Here is a 13,612-nt window from a genome sequence, read left to right on the forward strand (position 1 = left end):
GACAAATAACGGGTTAAAAATCCAGTGACAGGTTTTGATCCAATTGCTGCTTGGAAGCGGCCGAACATCAAGAAAGTTAATGTAATTGCCCCAGGGCTAAATTGTGCTCCAACCCCATTTTAAATCGCATCAACAAAGGGACAAAACACATCGAAGTGTTCCTCCTCTAATTGACAATTGTGGCATTTTATTGGGAACAGATTCATACACAATCGTATTAGTGCAAATGTTTAACCCAAACCAGAAAGGTTTCTGCCCGCCCGGGGCAAGACAGGCCCCCGTTCCCAGAACAATCTTACCCACAACATCTTTATAACAGCATTAGGAAGTTGGCAATAAGGACACAGAAAGCTGGATCAATGCAATTTATTGCTGCGGAGGTTCAAATAGCCTCCTCTGTGACAGAAAGAGAAGGTACACCTCCTCATCACCCCTAAGGGTATATGGTTCCCAGAAAATGGACAACGCCGGGCTCACAAGATACTGCTCTGTCTGTCTGTCTGTCTCTATCTATATAAATAAAAATGTAATGTTAGTTTGTGGGATTAACAGAACTCAAAAACCACTGGACGAATTGACACCAAATTTGGACACAATACATCTAACAACCCAATTATGTCCTTCACTCATAAAAACACTGAAAAACACAACAGAAGGGACTAAAAAGCCAAAAAACAAAAAAAAATTACATTACAACACACGAGCAAAATCACATATATATACACAAACACACACATATATGCATACACACACACAAAACACGTACACAGAAAGGAGGAAGGAAAGATGGGTAGAGAAGGAAGGAAGGAGAGAAGAAGGGAAAGAAGGAGGGAAGGAGAGAAAGAAGGAAACAAAGAAAGGTAGAGAAGGAAGGAAAGAAAGAAGGGCAAAGAAGGAAGGAGGGAAAGAAGGAGGGAAGGAGATAAAGAAGGAAAGAAAGAAGGGTAGAGAAGGAAGGGGAGAAGGAAGGGGAGAAAGAGGGAAAGAAGGAGAGAGAGAAAGAAAGAAAAAAGGTAGAGAAGGAAGGAGAGAAAGGAAAGAAAAAAGGGTAGAGAAGGAAGGAAGGAGAGAAGGAGGGAGATAACGAAATAAAAAAGTGAAAAAGGGAAGGAAGGAGAGAAGGAACGAAAGAGAGAAAGAAGGAAGAAAGGAAAGAGACAAGGAAAGAAAAAGAGGGAGGGAAGGAAGGAGAGAAAGAAAGGAGAGAAAGAAGGAGGGAAGGTTGGCCACAGCAACACATGGCGGGTACAGCTAGTATATAATATATCTATATAAATAAAAATGTAATGCTCGTTTGTGGGATTAACATAACTCGAAAACCACTCGACACATTGCCCCCAAATTTGGCCACAAAACACCTACTAACCCAAGAAATAGCCATCACTTGATGATTATGTGTTTTGTTTGTCCGTGTACGATGTGTCTTAATTATTGTTTGTTATATGAATTATATTGTAAACCGCATTGAGTCGCCGAACAGGCTGATAAATGCGGTATAAAAATGAAGCAAATAAATAAATAAATAAATCACTCAAAAATTGATTTTGTCATTTTTGAGTTGTAGTTGCTGGGATTTATAGTCTACTTACAATCAAAGAGTATTCTGAACTCCACCAATGATGGAATTGAACCAAACGTGGCACACAGGACTCCCACGACCAACATAAAACACTAGAAGGGTTTGGGTGGGCATTGACCTTAAGTTTGGGAGTTGTAGTTCACCTACATCCAGAGAGCATTGTGGACTCAAGCAATGATGGATTTGGTCCAAACTGGGCACAAATATTCCATTTGCCCAAATATGAACAGAGATGGAGTTTGGGGGGGGGAATAGACCTTGACATTTGGGAGTTGTCGTTACTGAGATTTATAGTTCACTATACAATCAAAGAGCATGCTGAACCCCACCAATGACAGAATTGGGGCAAACTTCCCACACAGAACCCACATGACCAACAGAAAATACTTAAGGCCATCTAGACCAACTCCCTTCATCAGGTCAAGAAATCATAATCAAAGCCTTCCTGACAAAGAGCCATCCAGCCATAGATATAGATAGATATGATTCACACACACGCACAGATATAGTATCATAGATGTGAAAGGGACCCCTAAAGAAGGACAATTAGATGTTGTATGTTCCAGAGTGGGCAAACCAGACAATCTCCACATCAACACTGACAAAGAAACAGCAAGAAATACTGTTTTCCCACAAGCATAAGGAAATTACATATATTTAAACCAACACTTCCTAATTCCTTTATTTTCCAGATCACCAGACTGGGCCACAGCAATGCGTGGCAGGAGACGACTAGTGTGTGTGTGTGTGTGTGTGTGTGTGTGTGTGTGTATCTACAACTGTGAGACTTCCATATATTTCAAACCAAGCAATTTTATATACATAACCAGAGCAAACAAGCCCTTGCAGGTTTTGTAATACTCAAATATATTATGAGTAAAAATGATGTAAGACGCAGATAATAATAGATGTGAAAGCTGCATCTTTTATTTGAGTGGGAAAGCGCCACGAGAAAGCAAGCTGAAGCAGAAAGAGAGTCGATCAAAGGCCCAGACATGTTGATTCGGTCCTTAGCACCCTATCACTCACGCAAGAGAAGTATTTAAAAGTTCCCTGAGAGAACTAAACTTTTCCTACAACATTCCAAGCAGTCAGGTGAGAATTTGAACCCTGTCCTAACTCAATACTCAAACCAGGAAACCACACTGGGGGTTGGGAGCCCTGACGGGGTCATGAGGGGGTGCCAGAGGGTTCGCCAAAGACTGTATTTCTGGTGGTCTTAGGAACCAAGTTTGGTCCAGATCCATCATTGTTTGAGTCCACAGTGCTCTCTGGATGTAGGTGAACAACTACTCCAAATTCAAGGTTAATGCCCACCAAAACCTTCCAGTGTTTTCTGTTGGTCATGAGAGTTCTATAAATCCCAGCAACTACAACTCCCAAATATCAAGGTTTGTTTTCCCGTAACTCCACCTATGTTCACATTTGGGCATATTGAGTATTCATGCCAAGTTTGGTCCAGTCCATCATTGTTTGAATCCACAGTTCTCTCTGGATGGAGGTGAACTACAACTCCAAAACTCAAGGTCAATGCCCACCAAACCCTTCCAGTGTTTTCTGTTGGTCATGAGAGCTCTATAAATCCCAGCAACTACAACTCCCAAATATCAAGGTCTGTTTTCCCCAAACTCCACCAGTATTCACATTTGGGCATATTGAGTATTTGAGTCCCTACTGCTCTCTGAATGTAGGTGAACTACAACTCCCAACCTCAAAGTCAATGCCCACCAAACCCTTCCAGTATTTTCTGTTGGTCAGGGGAGATCTATGTGCCACGTTTGGTTCAATTCCATCATTGGTGAAGTTCAGAATGCTCTTTGATTATAGGCGAACTATAAAACTCAACAACTACAACTCCCAAATGTCAGGATCTATTTTCCCCAAAATTGACCAGTGTTCACTTTTGGGTGTATTGGGTATTTGTGTCAAATTTGATCTAGTGAATGAAAATACATCCTGCGTATCAGATATTTACATGACGATTAATAACAGTAGCAACATTACAATTATGAAGTAGCAATGAAAATAATGTTATGGTTGGGGGTCACCACAACATGAGGAACTTTATTAAGGGGTTGTGGCATTTTGAAGGTTGAGAAACACTGCCACAGAGTCTGGACATGGATAAATAAAACTGCAGATTGGTGGATATGGGTAGGGGCGACTAAACTATTTGGCGAATTATGCATTTGCGTAGAGCGCCAATCCCCGAGGGGCGTAGGCAGGCCAGGCGCTCCTTCAGGAAGAGCACCTCCTAGGGATACAGGCCCTGTGGCCTAGTGGAGGAGGAGAGGAGTAGGATGAGGGCAGGAGGAGGACCATGTCTCCAGGCGGCCCTTCCTCCTCCAGTAGGAAGTTCAATATACCTGGAGGGCCAAAATTTGTCCATGCCCCATGTAATTTTTCAGTGATTGGTTTCAGTGATTTTCAAGTGTTTGCTTACGCTTGAAAATTATCTAGGGCCGGCTCTGGATATGGGGGATTGTGCAGTATATGGTTCTTGATAGGAAGCCAGTGTGGGCAGCGCTCAAAAGGCTACCATTGTCTGGAGGTAAACAAGGGTTGGAGCGGACCTGGCAACCCCAATGACGCCAAAACCTTTGGACTCCTTTTGAAAGCGCTGTTGGCAGAGTCTGCCCTGAATAAAGGATAATAAAAAGGCATAAAGATCAAGAGATGAATGAATGAGCTTCCTAGGCAACCACGCACAAATCTGCATGCATACTAAAGACCCCCTGTGTTTCCATGAGTCCGTGGCTCAAATAACGTGGGGTTGTTTTCCGCACAGACCTTTCCAGGTTTAAATCCCTAAACTCCCCCATTCAAAGTGAATTCGAGTCCAAGCAGAACTCCATTTGTTTTCCGAATCTGAGGCTCCAGAACTAACTCTAAGATGATGGGCTTGAAAGTGAGGACATGACAGAAATGCAAGAGGTGCTTTGTGTCTTAGGGTACTGAAGGCACAATTAGCTTCAGTTCTGGAAGTTGCAGTTCACTTAAATCCAGAGACACTGTGACCACCACTGATGATGGATCTGGACCAAACTTGACACACAGCACCCTTGTGACTAACTAAAGGGATTTGAGGGGACTGAACGACCATGGTGGGAGCTGTAGTTTACCCCGCAGCCACAGATCACACTGAACCCCACCAGTGATGCATCTTGAGAGCAAACCTGCCCAACGTGACAAACTAACTACTACTGAAGTTTCAGGAGGTTATTTATTTATCGTGTCAGGAGCAAACTAAACAGCTGTATTGCATTTTTTAACAAACAAGCAAACAAACATACAAAACACAAAGTTTGCAAGCTTGGTAGTTGATTAAATGTCCTTTGACCAATATCTGGCCACTTGGAATGCCTCTGTTGTTACTATAAGAACGTCCTCCACTGTGAATGTGGCAGGGCTCAGGTTGCATTGCAGCAGGTGGTCAGTGGTTTGCTCTTCTCCACACTCGCATGTCGTGGATTCCACTTTGTGGCCCCATTTCTTGAGGTTGGCTCTGCATCTCGTGGTGCCAGAGCGCAGTCTGTTCAGTGCCTTCCAAGTCACCCAGTTTTCTGTGTGCCCAGGGGGGAGTCTCTCATTGGGTATCAGCCATTGATTGAGGTTCTGGGTTTGAGCCTGCCACTTTTGGACTCTCGCTTGCTGAGGTGTTCCAGCAAGTGTCTCTGTAGATCTTAGAAAACTATTTCTTGATTTAAGTCCTTGACGTGCTGGCTGATACCCAAACGGGGTAGGCCGGAGATGTCAGTGCCTTGGTCCTTTCACTATTGGTTGCTACTTCCCGGAGGATGTCAGGTGGTGCAATACTGGTTAAACAGTGTAATTTCTCCAGTGGTGTAGGGTGCAGACACCCCATGATAATGAGGTATGTCTCATTAAGAGCCACATCCACTGTTTTACCATGGTGAGATGTGTTCCACACTGGGCATGCATACTCAGCAGCAGAGTAGCATAGCGCAAGGGCAGATGTCTTCACTGTGTCTGGTTGTGATCCTCAGGTTGTGCCAGTCAGCTTTCGTATGATATTATTTCTACGTTCAAAGAACCTATGATCAAAGAACCCCTTGAATCCCACCAATGATAGAATTGGGCCAAACTTCCTACACAGAACCCCCATGCCTTGAAGGGACTTGCTGGTGTGAGCCTCCCTCCGGCCTTGCACACTCTCCCTTGCCCACACATGTGCTCCATGCTGGCATGCACCGAGCATGTCTGCTTTCTCCTCCCCACTTGGAGTCTCAGGTACAGCCCTCCTCTTGGCTGAGAGGCCAGCCAATCACAGCAGTAGGAGAGTTTTTGGTAGGAGGATTCGCCGTCGGTTTCCAAAAAGGAAGAGAAAGACAGGCAGAGATACCTTCAGCCTTCTCTGCCAAAAGGGGTTCCCCAGACCACCAGAAATGTATATGTTTTCTGATGGTCTTTGGCGACCCTTCTGAAACCCCCTTGTGACCCCCCCCCCCGGCATCCCAACCCCCAGGTTGAGAAACACTGCTGTTTTAGTATTAGTAACAACAACAACAACAATCAAAGGGAAGTTGTTTTGTAAAGACTGTTTTGCGAAAGAAAGTACTACATCTACTCTAATAATAATAATACCAACAACAACAATTGAAGGGAAGTTGTTTTGTAAAGACTGTCTTGCGAAAGAAAGTACTAGATCTACTCTAATAATAATACCAACAACAACAATTGAAGGGAAGTTGTTTTGTAAAGACTGTCTTGTGAAAGGAAGTACTACATCTTCTCTAATAATAATAACAACAACTGAAGAGAAGTTGTTTTGTAAAGACTGTCTTGCGAAAGAAAGTACTCCATCTACTCTGAGGCTAGGCTGAAATTAATGGGGCTCCTTTCCAAGTAGGCTGGGAAAAGATGGCAAGTTTCAATGACTATTCATGTAAGGAAATCTCCAGCAGGGTTCTTATTCCATGGTGACCAGTAAGATGAGAATGAGCAGCATCAAACGTGAACATTTGCTTATTTTGTTCAGGACATGGGAGCCCACCTCCTCCTAACCCCATCTGGCTTTAAAAAGCTTCAAAAGCGGTTGCGAGTCTAGATGTTCCAAAGGAAGAGTCCGTCGGAAACCCTTGGGCGAGTCTAAGTAGGTCTTTGGGCTCTCGGCCAAAGCTCAGATATGAAAGACAGACATGAAAGCAAACCCAGCACGACAGCCTGCAGTGAGACCAGCTTTATGTCAAAGCACACATTAATTAATTTTTTTTAACGAAAGAACATTAATCAGAACAGGAGGGGATTGCGACACCAGGAACCTTTCACTCTTCCAAAACACACACCTATTTAGAAAGGTTTCATTGTCCCTGGAGCAGTATAAGCTTTCACACTGAATATATACACACACACATACACACACACACACATATACACATACATAATAAAAGTGAAAATGTGTGTGTGTGCGGCTGGAGTCTCCACGTCCACAGACAGGCTCCCACTTCCACAAATAGCTATAACCCACAGTGCTGAGGAGCTACTAAAAGCTCTCCCTTCCAATCACATTACAGGTTATAGCAAGCGCCATGAACATGTAGGCCAACCCCTGCCTATGTCCTCCCCAAACACCATACTGCCCACCGCCCAAAGAATGCTTTCATTCGAGGACCATATCATCCTACATGTTATGTTTTTCCTCCAGAATGGATATCACAGGGTTCCTTACTCTTTCCATTGTTGTGGGATTTGCATGACCCCGCCCACTGTCTCTCCCTTAACCCTTTCCTATGGCACACAGCAAGCAGAAAATGATCAGCAACTGAATAAGTAGTTTGGGGGAAATCGACCTTGATTTATAGGAGTTGTAGTTCACCTACATCCAGAGAGCACTGTGAACCCAAGCAACAATGGATCTGGACCACACTTGCCATGGATGATGGAATTTGCAGTACCTTCACTCACTTCCTGAGACCTTCAAATAACCCGGGCATTGCTGGGTACCCAAGCTTTTATACATACACACACACACACACACACACACACACACACACACACACAAGCTTAGGTACCCAATTTTGCCAGGTTATTTGAAAAAGTCATTAAGCCATTGTTTTAATTTTTTTATAAAATGCATAGGTTGTGGGTGAACTACAACTCACATCATGCCACATTAACCCCCTGATTACCTGGGAAAGAATCCCACTGGAGCATTGCAGCGCAACCAAGTACCTGGGAGTCACCCTGGACCGTGCTCTGACCTACAAGAAGCACTGCCTGAATATCAAGCAAAAAGTGGGCGCTAGTAGTAACAACGAAAATAATTGTATAGCTGGGAGTCACCACAACATGAGGAACTGTATGAAGGGGTCGCAGTATTAGGTAGGTTGAGAAACACTGCCTTATGGAATGCGACAAGGAACAGAAATCAGTTAAATACACAACACATAAAAGAGTATATAAAATCTGTGTTGATTGCACTTTGTAACAAAATTTGAAGCATTTTCTGTTTTGAAAGTGTTATTTCCCATTTTATTGTGCGATACTTCTTTTGAAAGTAGTTGTTACATTCCAGAAACTTTGTTTTTGTGGCTGCCACAAATGTATGTTGAATTGCGTCGCCGAAGGCTTTCATGGCCGGAATCACTGGGCTGCTGAGAGTTTTCCGGCCTGTCTGGCCATGTTCCAGAAGCATTCTCTCCTGAGCTATGTTGAATTGGTTTCAACTCTATGAGATATTCATTGAAAAAATAGAGCAAAATGTGCTGCAGGACATCTTTCTTGAAAGTTTTGGTAGTTTAATAAACCTTTTCCATGCTTTTGATAGAACCAATTAGGAAATGACATTTATAACCCAGGAACAAAAAATGTGCATCATAAGAATCATAAGGAGTTGTAGTTTAGTGAAGCAGAGAAGGCAAAATGCCTTGTGAAACTACATATTTTGCCGCTAACCCCCCAATTATGTTGTTAGAGAAGCTTACCTCTCGCCAAGTTCTCCCCACACCCCAGTTTCAGACTCGAGAAAAGACGAAACCCGGAGCTGTTCATTCACTCCAGTCTCGCAGTTGACCCACTGTGCTCAGCATCATGAGACTAAAATGCTGCTCTCGGTTAATTCAATTTCCTGGCATATACCCTGCCAGCTGAAAGGGCTTCCTTGCCAAAGTAAACACCCCCTGCTCAAGATGTCCAGCTCAAACGAGAAGAATAATATCAACAGAAACAACTGGAAGAATGTATTATTTTGAGCTATGTATATACTCTGAATTCCCAAGCAAGGTGTCTTTGCAGTTTTTGTTTTTAAAGACTCGAGAACACAATGGCATGGCTGATGTCCTCAACCACCCCTTTAAAAAAATATTATCGTTTTCATGTTCTAAACCACTTCCTCGTATCCAACTGAGATACAATTATGTCCATAATTTTGGCCCCCAAAGCTGTCTTTGACTTATGTATTAGGTTATTTACTTATTGTGTCAGAAGCAAGTTGAGGGTACAGTTAAAATGCATTTTTAATGAAATTTTTAAAACTCTGCATTACGCTATATCATAGAATCAAAGAGTTGGAAGAGATCTCATGGGCCATCCAGTCCAACCCCCTGCCAAGAAGCAGGAATATTGCATTCAAATCACCCCTGACAGATAGCCATCCAGCCTCTGTTTAAAAGCCTCCAAAGAAGGAGCCTCCACCACACTCCGGGGCAGAGAGTTCCACTGCTGAACAGCTCTCACAGTCAGGAAGTTCTTCCTCATGTTCAGATGGAATCTCCTCTCTTGTACTTTGAAGCCATTGCTCCATTGCGTCCTAGTCTCCAGGGAAGCAGAAAACAAGCTTGCTCCCTCCTCCCTGTGACTTCCTCTCACATATTTATACATGGCTATCTCCTCTCGGCCTTCTCTTCTTCAGGCTAAACATGCCCAGCTCTTTAAGCCACTCCTCATAGGGCTTGTTCTCCAGACCCTTGATCATTTTAGTCGCCCTCCTCTGGACACATTCCAGTTTGTCAATATCTCTCTTGAATTGTGGTGCCCAAAATTGGACACAGTATTCCAGGTGTGGTCTAACCAAGGCAGAATAGAGAGGTAGCATGACTTCCCTAGATCTAGACACTATGCTTCTCTTGGTGCAGGCCAAAATCCCATTGGCTTTTTTTTACCGCCACATGACATTGTTGGCTCATGTTTAACTTGTTGTCCACGAGGACTCCAAGATCTTTTTCACACGTACTGCTCTCGAGCCAGTCATCGTCCCCCATTCTGTAGCTTTGCATTTCGTTTTTCCTGCCCAAGTGGAGTATCTTGCATTTGTCACTGTTGAACTTCATTTTGTTAGTTTTGGCCAATCATCTCTCTAATCTGTCAAGATCATTTTGAATCCTGCTCCTGTCCTCTGGAGATTATGTCCTTTGACCAGGAGCTGGCCACTTGGAGTGCCTCTGGTATCACTGTGAGAGGGTCCTGGCAGGCCTCAGACCACATTGTAATAAGTAGTCTGTGGTTGCTCTTCTCCACACTTGCATGTTGTGGACTCCACTTTGTGGCCACGTTTCTTAAGGTTCGCTCTGCATCTCATATTCTATTATCTCCCTCTATGAACCACAGCAGAGATTAAGATCTTCTGGGGAGGTTGTGCTCTCGGTCCCGCCACCATCACAGGCGCATTTGGTGGGAACGAGAGATAAGGCCTTCTCAGTGATTGCCTCTCGGCTCCCTTCCTAATGAGATCAGGTCAGCCCCCTCCCTCTTGTCCTTTAGAAGGATAATAAAAATGTGGTGTGGAACTGAGCCTTTGGGACTGTGTAATGTGGCGACGATAGGAACACTTAGTATGGCAACCAAATTCGATATGGTTTTTGAGACAGTTTTAACTAGAGTTTTACGTCAAGATAAGCGATTTTAAGGTTTTTATATATGTATGGTCTAGTATGTTTCGGGATTGAATGTTTACTGTTTATATGTTGTGCTCCGCCTTGAGTCCCCTTCGGGGTGAGAATAGCGGAATATAAATGCTTTAAATAAATAAATACATAAATAAATAATCTCATGGTGCCAGAGCGGAGTCAATTTAGTGCCTTCCAAGTCTTCTGTGTGCCCAGGAGGGAGTTTCATATCCGGTCTCAGCCACTGATTTAGCCTGCCACTTTTGGACTCTCACTTGCTGAGATGTTCCTGCAAGTATCTTTATAGATCTTAGGATGCTGTTTCTTGATTTAAGGCATTGGCGTGCTGGCTGATATCTGAACAGAGGATTGGCCGAAGATGCCACTACTTTGGTCCTTAGATTGCTGACTGCTACTTCCCGGCAGATATAAGGTGGTGCAACACCAGCTAAACAGTAATTTCTCCAGTGGTGTGGGGCGTAGACATCCTGTGATAATGTGACATGTCTCATTAAGAGCACATCCACTGTTTTAGCATGGTGAGATGTGTTCCATATTCAGCAGCAGAGTAGCAAAGTGCAAGGGCAGATGTCTTCATGGTGTTTGGTTATAATCCCCAGCTTTCATATAATATTATTTCTAGCACCCACTTTTTTCTTGATACTCAAGCAGTGCTTCTTATAAGTCAGAGCATGGTCCAGGGTGACTCCCAGATACGTGGGTATGCTGCAACGCTCCAGTGGGATTCCTTCCCAGGTCATTCTCAGAGCTCAAGATGCTTGTCTGTTCTTAAGGTGAAAAGTGCATGTCTGTGTTTTAGATGGATTAGGGATCAGCTGCTTTCCCTTGTAATAGGCAATCAGAACACCTAAAGCTTTCACAGCTCCCTGCTTGAGTGGTAATGGCATGATCATTAGCGTAGATGAAACTCTCTGTCCCTTCTGGTAGTGGCTGATCATTTGTTTAAGTGTTAAACATTGATGGGGCAAGCACGCTCCACTGAGGCAGGCCGTTCTTCTGTTTTCACCATCTGCTTCTCTGGCCTTGGAACTCAACAAAAAAGCCCCTGTTTTGTAGGAGATTCCCTATGAAGCGGGTGAGGTGGTAGTACTTTGTAATATTATTTATTTAGGGCATTTATATGCCGCCCTTCTCACCATGAAGTTGACTCAGAGCGGCTTACAAGATATATATACATACAATATATTATATTATTAGCATAGTACAATATCAGTATTAAATATTACTATATTGTACTATACCATTATATTGTAATATTATTAGTAATATTACATGTAATATAAATATAAACATGTAATCTATATATATAAAAATGCTCTGTGCGTAATTAGTACCTTAAAAACAAAAGAACCAATGAACAAAATCACACCAAATTTGGCAACAAAACGTCTCACAACACAAGGAGTGACCATCACTCAAAAAATATGATTTTGTTATTTGGGAGTTGTAGTTCCTGAGATTTATAGTTCACCAACAATCAAAAAGCATTCTGAACTCCACCAATGATGGAATTGAACCAAACTTGGCACACAGAACTCCCACGACCAACAGAAAATATTGGAAGGGTTTGGTGGGCATTGACTTTGAGTTTGGCAGTTGTAGTTCACCTACATCCAGAGAGCACTGTGGACTCAAACAATGATGGATCTGGACCAAACTTGGCACAAGCATTGAATACGCCCAAATATGAACACAGATTGAGTTTGGGGGAAATACACCTTGACATTTGGGAGTTGTAGTCACTGGGATTCACAGTTCACCTACAATCAAAGAGCATTCTGAACCCCACGAACGACAGAATTGGGGCAAGCCTTCCCACACAGAACCCCCATGACCATCAGAAAATACTTAAGGCCATCCAATCCAACTCCCTTCATCTGGGCAAGAAAACGTAATCAAAATCCTCCTGACAAAGAGCCATCCAGCCATAGAGATAGATAGATAGATAGATAGATAGATAGATAGATAGATAGATAGATAGATAGATATGATTCACACACAGAGAGATATAGTATCATAGATTTGAAAGGGACCCCTACAGAAGGACAGTGATATGTTGCATGTTCCAGGGTGGGCAAACCAGACACTCTCCACATCAACACTGACAAAGAAACAGCAAGAAATACTGTTTACCCACAAGCATAAAAAAATTACACATATTAGAAACCAACACTTTCTCATTACTTCATTTTCCAGATCACCAGGCTGGGCCACAGCAATGCATGGCAGGGGACAGCTAGTATATATATACAAATATATATTATACTTTTTTTTTCAGGAGAAGGCGATGATTTATAGTATCATATGCTGCTGACAGGTCTATGAAGACAGGTTCTGTAATCTGCTTCCTTTCATAACCATCTTCTATGTGCTGAGTCAGGTTCAGCACTTGTGATATGCAGATTTTGCCTTTCCTGAAGCCAGCTTGCTGTGGAATCATACAGTGCTCTATTATTTCCATAATTCTATGCAAAATAAGTCTCTCTGGAACTTTGTAAAGATGGCACAACAAGGAAATTGGTCTATAGCTTTTTGGATCATCTATGGATGGAACAAATTAAGAACTCTAGCCGCTAAAGCTGATGAACAACTGCACTGCATCCTGCATCACATATAAGTCGACTTCATGTATACGTCGAGGGCAGGTTTGAGGGCTAAAATTAGAGATTTCAGTTGAAGCTTCTGAAAACCGAAATCCCAAATGGACCCACACCCTCAACATCATAAAATCCCACGCTCCATGCAGCTTGGGTGCTTCAGTTTTATTACGTGCGACAAGTTGGCAACTCAGTGATAATTAACTGAGATGCCGCCAACACAACGAAACAACCTGTGCTAAAACGATTCACATCCAGCTCCTTTGAAACCATTGGAAAGACAGGTTGGACCGCTTTATCTTGAAAATGGAATGCCTTTGAGCTTCAAATAAAAGAATCTAATGCTCTTAGGATCCTGTACCTGCATGCTTAACAGTCATGAGAAATATAAGAGGGTTTCTTCAATAGCTCCCGGTTATTTTTAGCACAGGTATAAGGACCTTGAACTTGTATTCCTATGTTCTTATTGCGACTAAGAGACTAGGACGTGGAACAATAGCTTCGAACTATAGGAAAGAAAAGAGATGCCACCTGAACTTTAGGAAGAACTTCCTGACTGTGAGAGAGAGCTG

General features: G+C 42.9%; 1 protein-coding gene across 2 annotated transcripts in view; it reads right to left on the reverse strand.

Annotated features, from left to right (window-relative positions):
* The window catches only part of SLC31A1 (solute carrier family 31 member 1), a 29,918-nt gene that overhangs the window by 5,631 nt on the left and 10,675 nt on the right, over positions 1 to 13,612 (reverse strand). The window contains exon 1 of one of the 2 annotated variants that reach the window (XM_060757453.2): positions 8,524 to 8,607. The exons of the other annotated variant lie outside the window; for it this stretch is intronic. The gene's annotated coding sequence lies outside the window, so the exon portion shown is untranslated. Of the gene's footprint in view, positions 1 to 8,523; positions 8,608 to 13,612 lie in introns of those variants that run through there. 2 annotated transcript variants of the gene reach the window in all.

Source organism: Anolis sagrei, chromosome 11 (genome assembly GCF_037176765.1).
Source record: "Anolis sagrei isolate rAnoSag1 chromosome 11, rAnoSag1.mat, whole genome shotgun sequence".
Taxonomy (NCBI): domain Eukaryota; kingdom Metazoa; phylum Chordata; class Lepidosauria; order Squamata; family Dactyloidae; genus Anolis; species Anolis sagrei.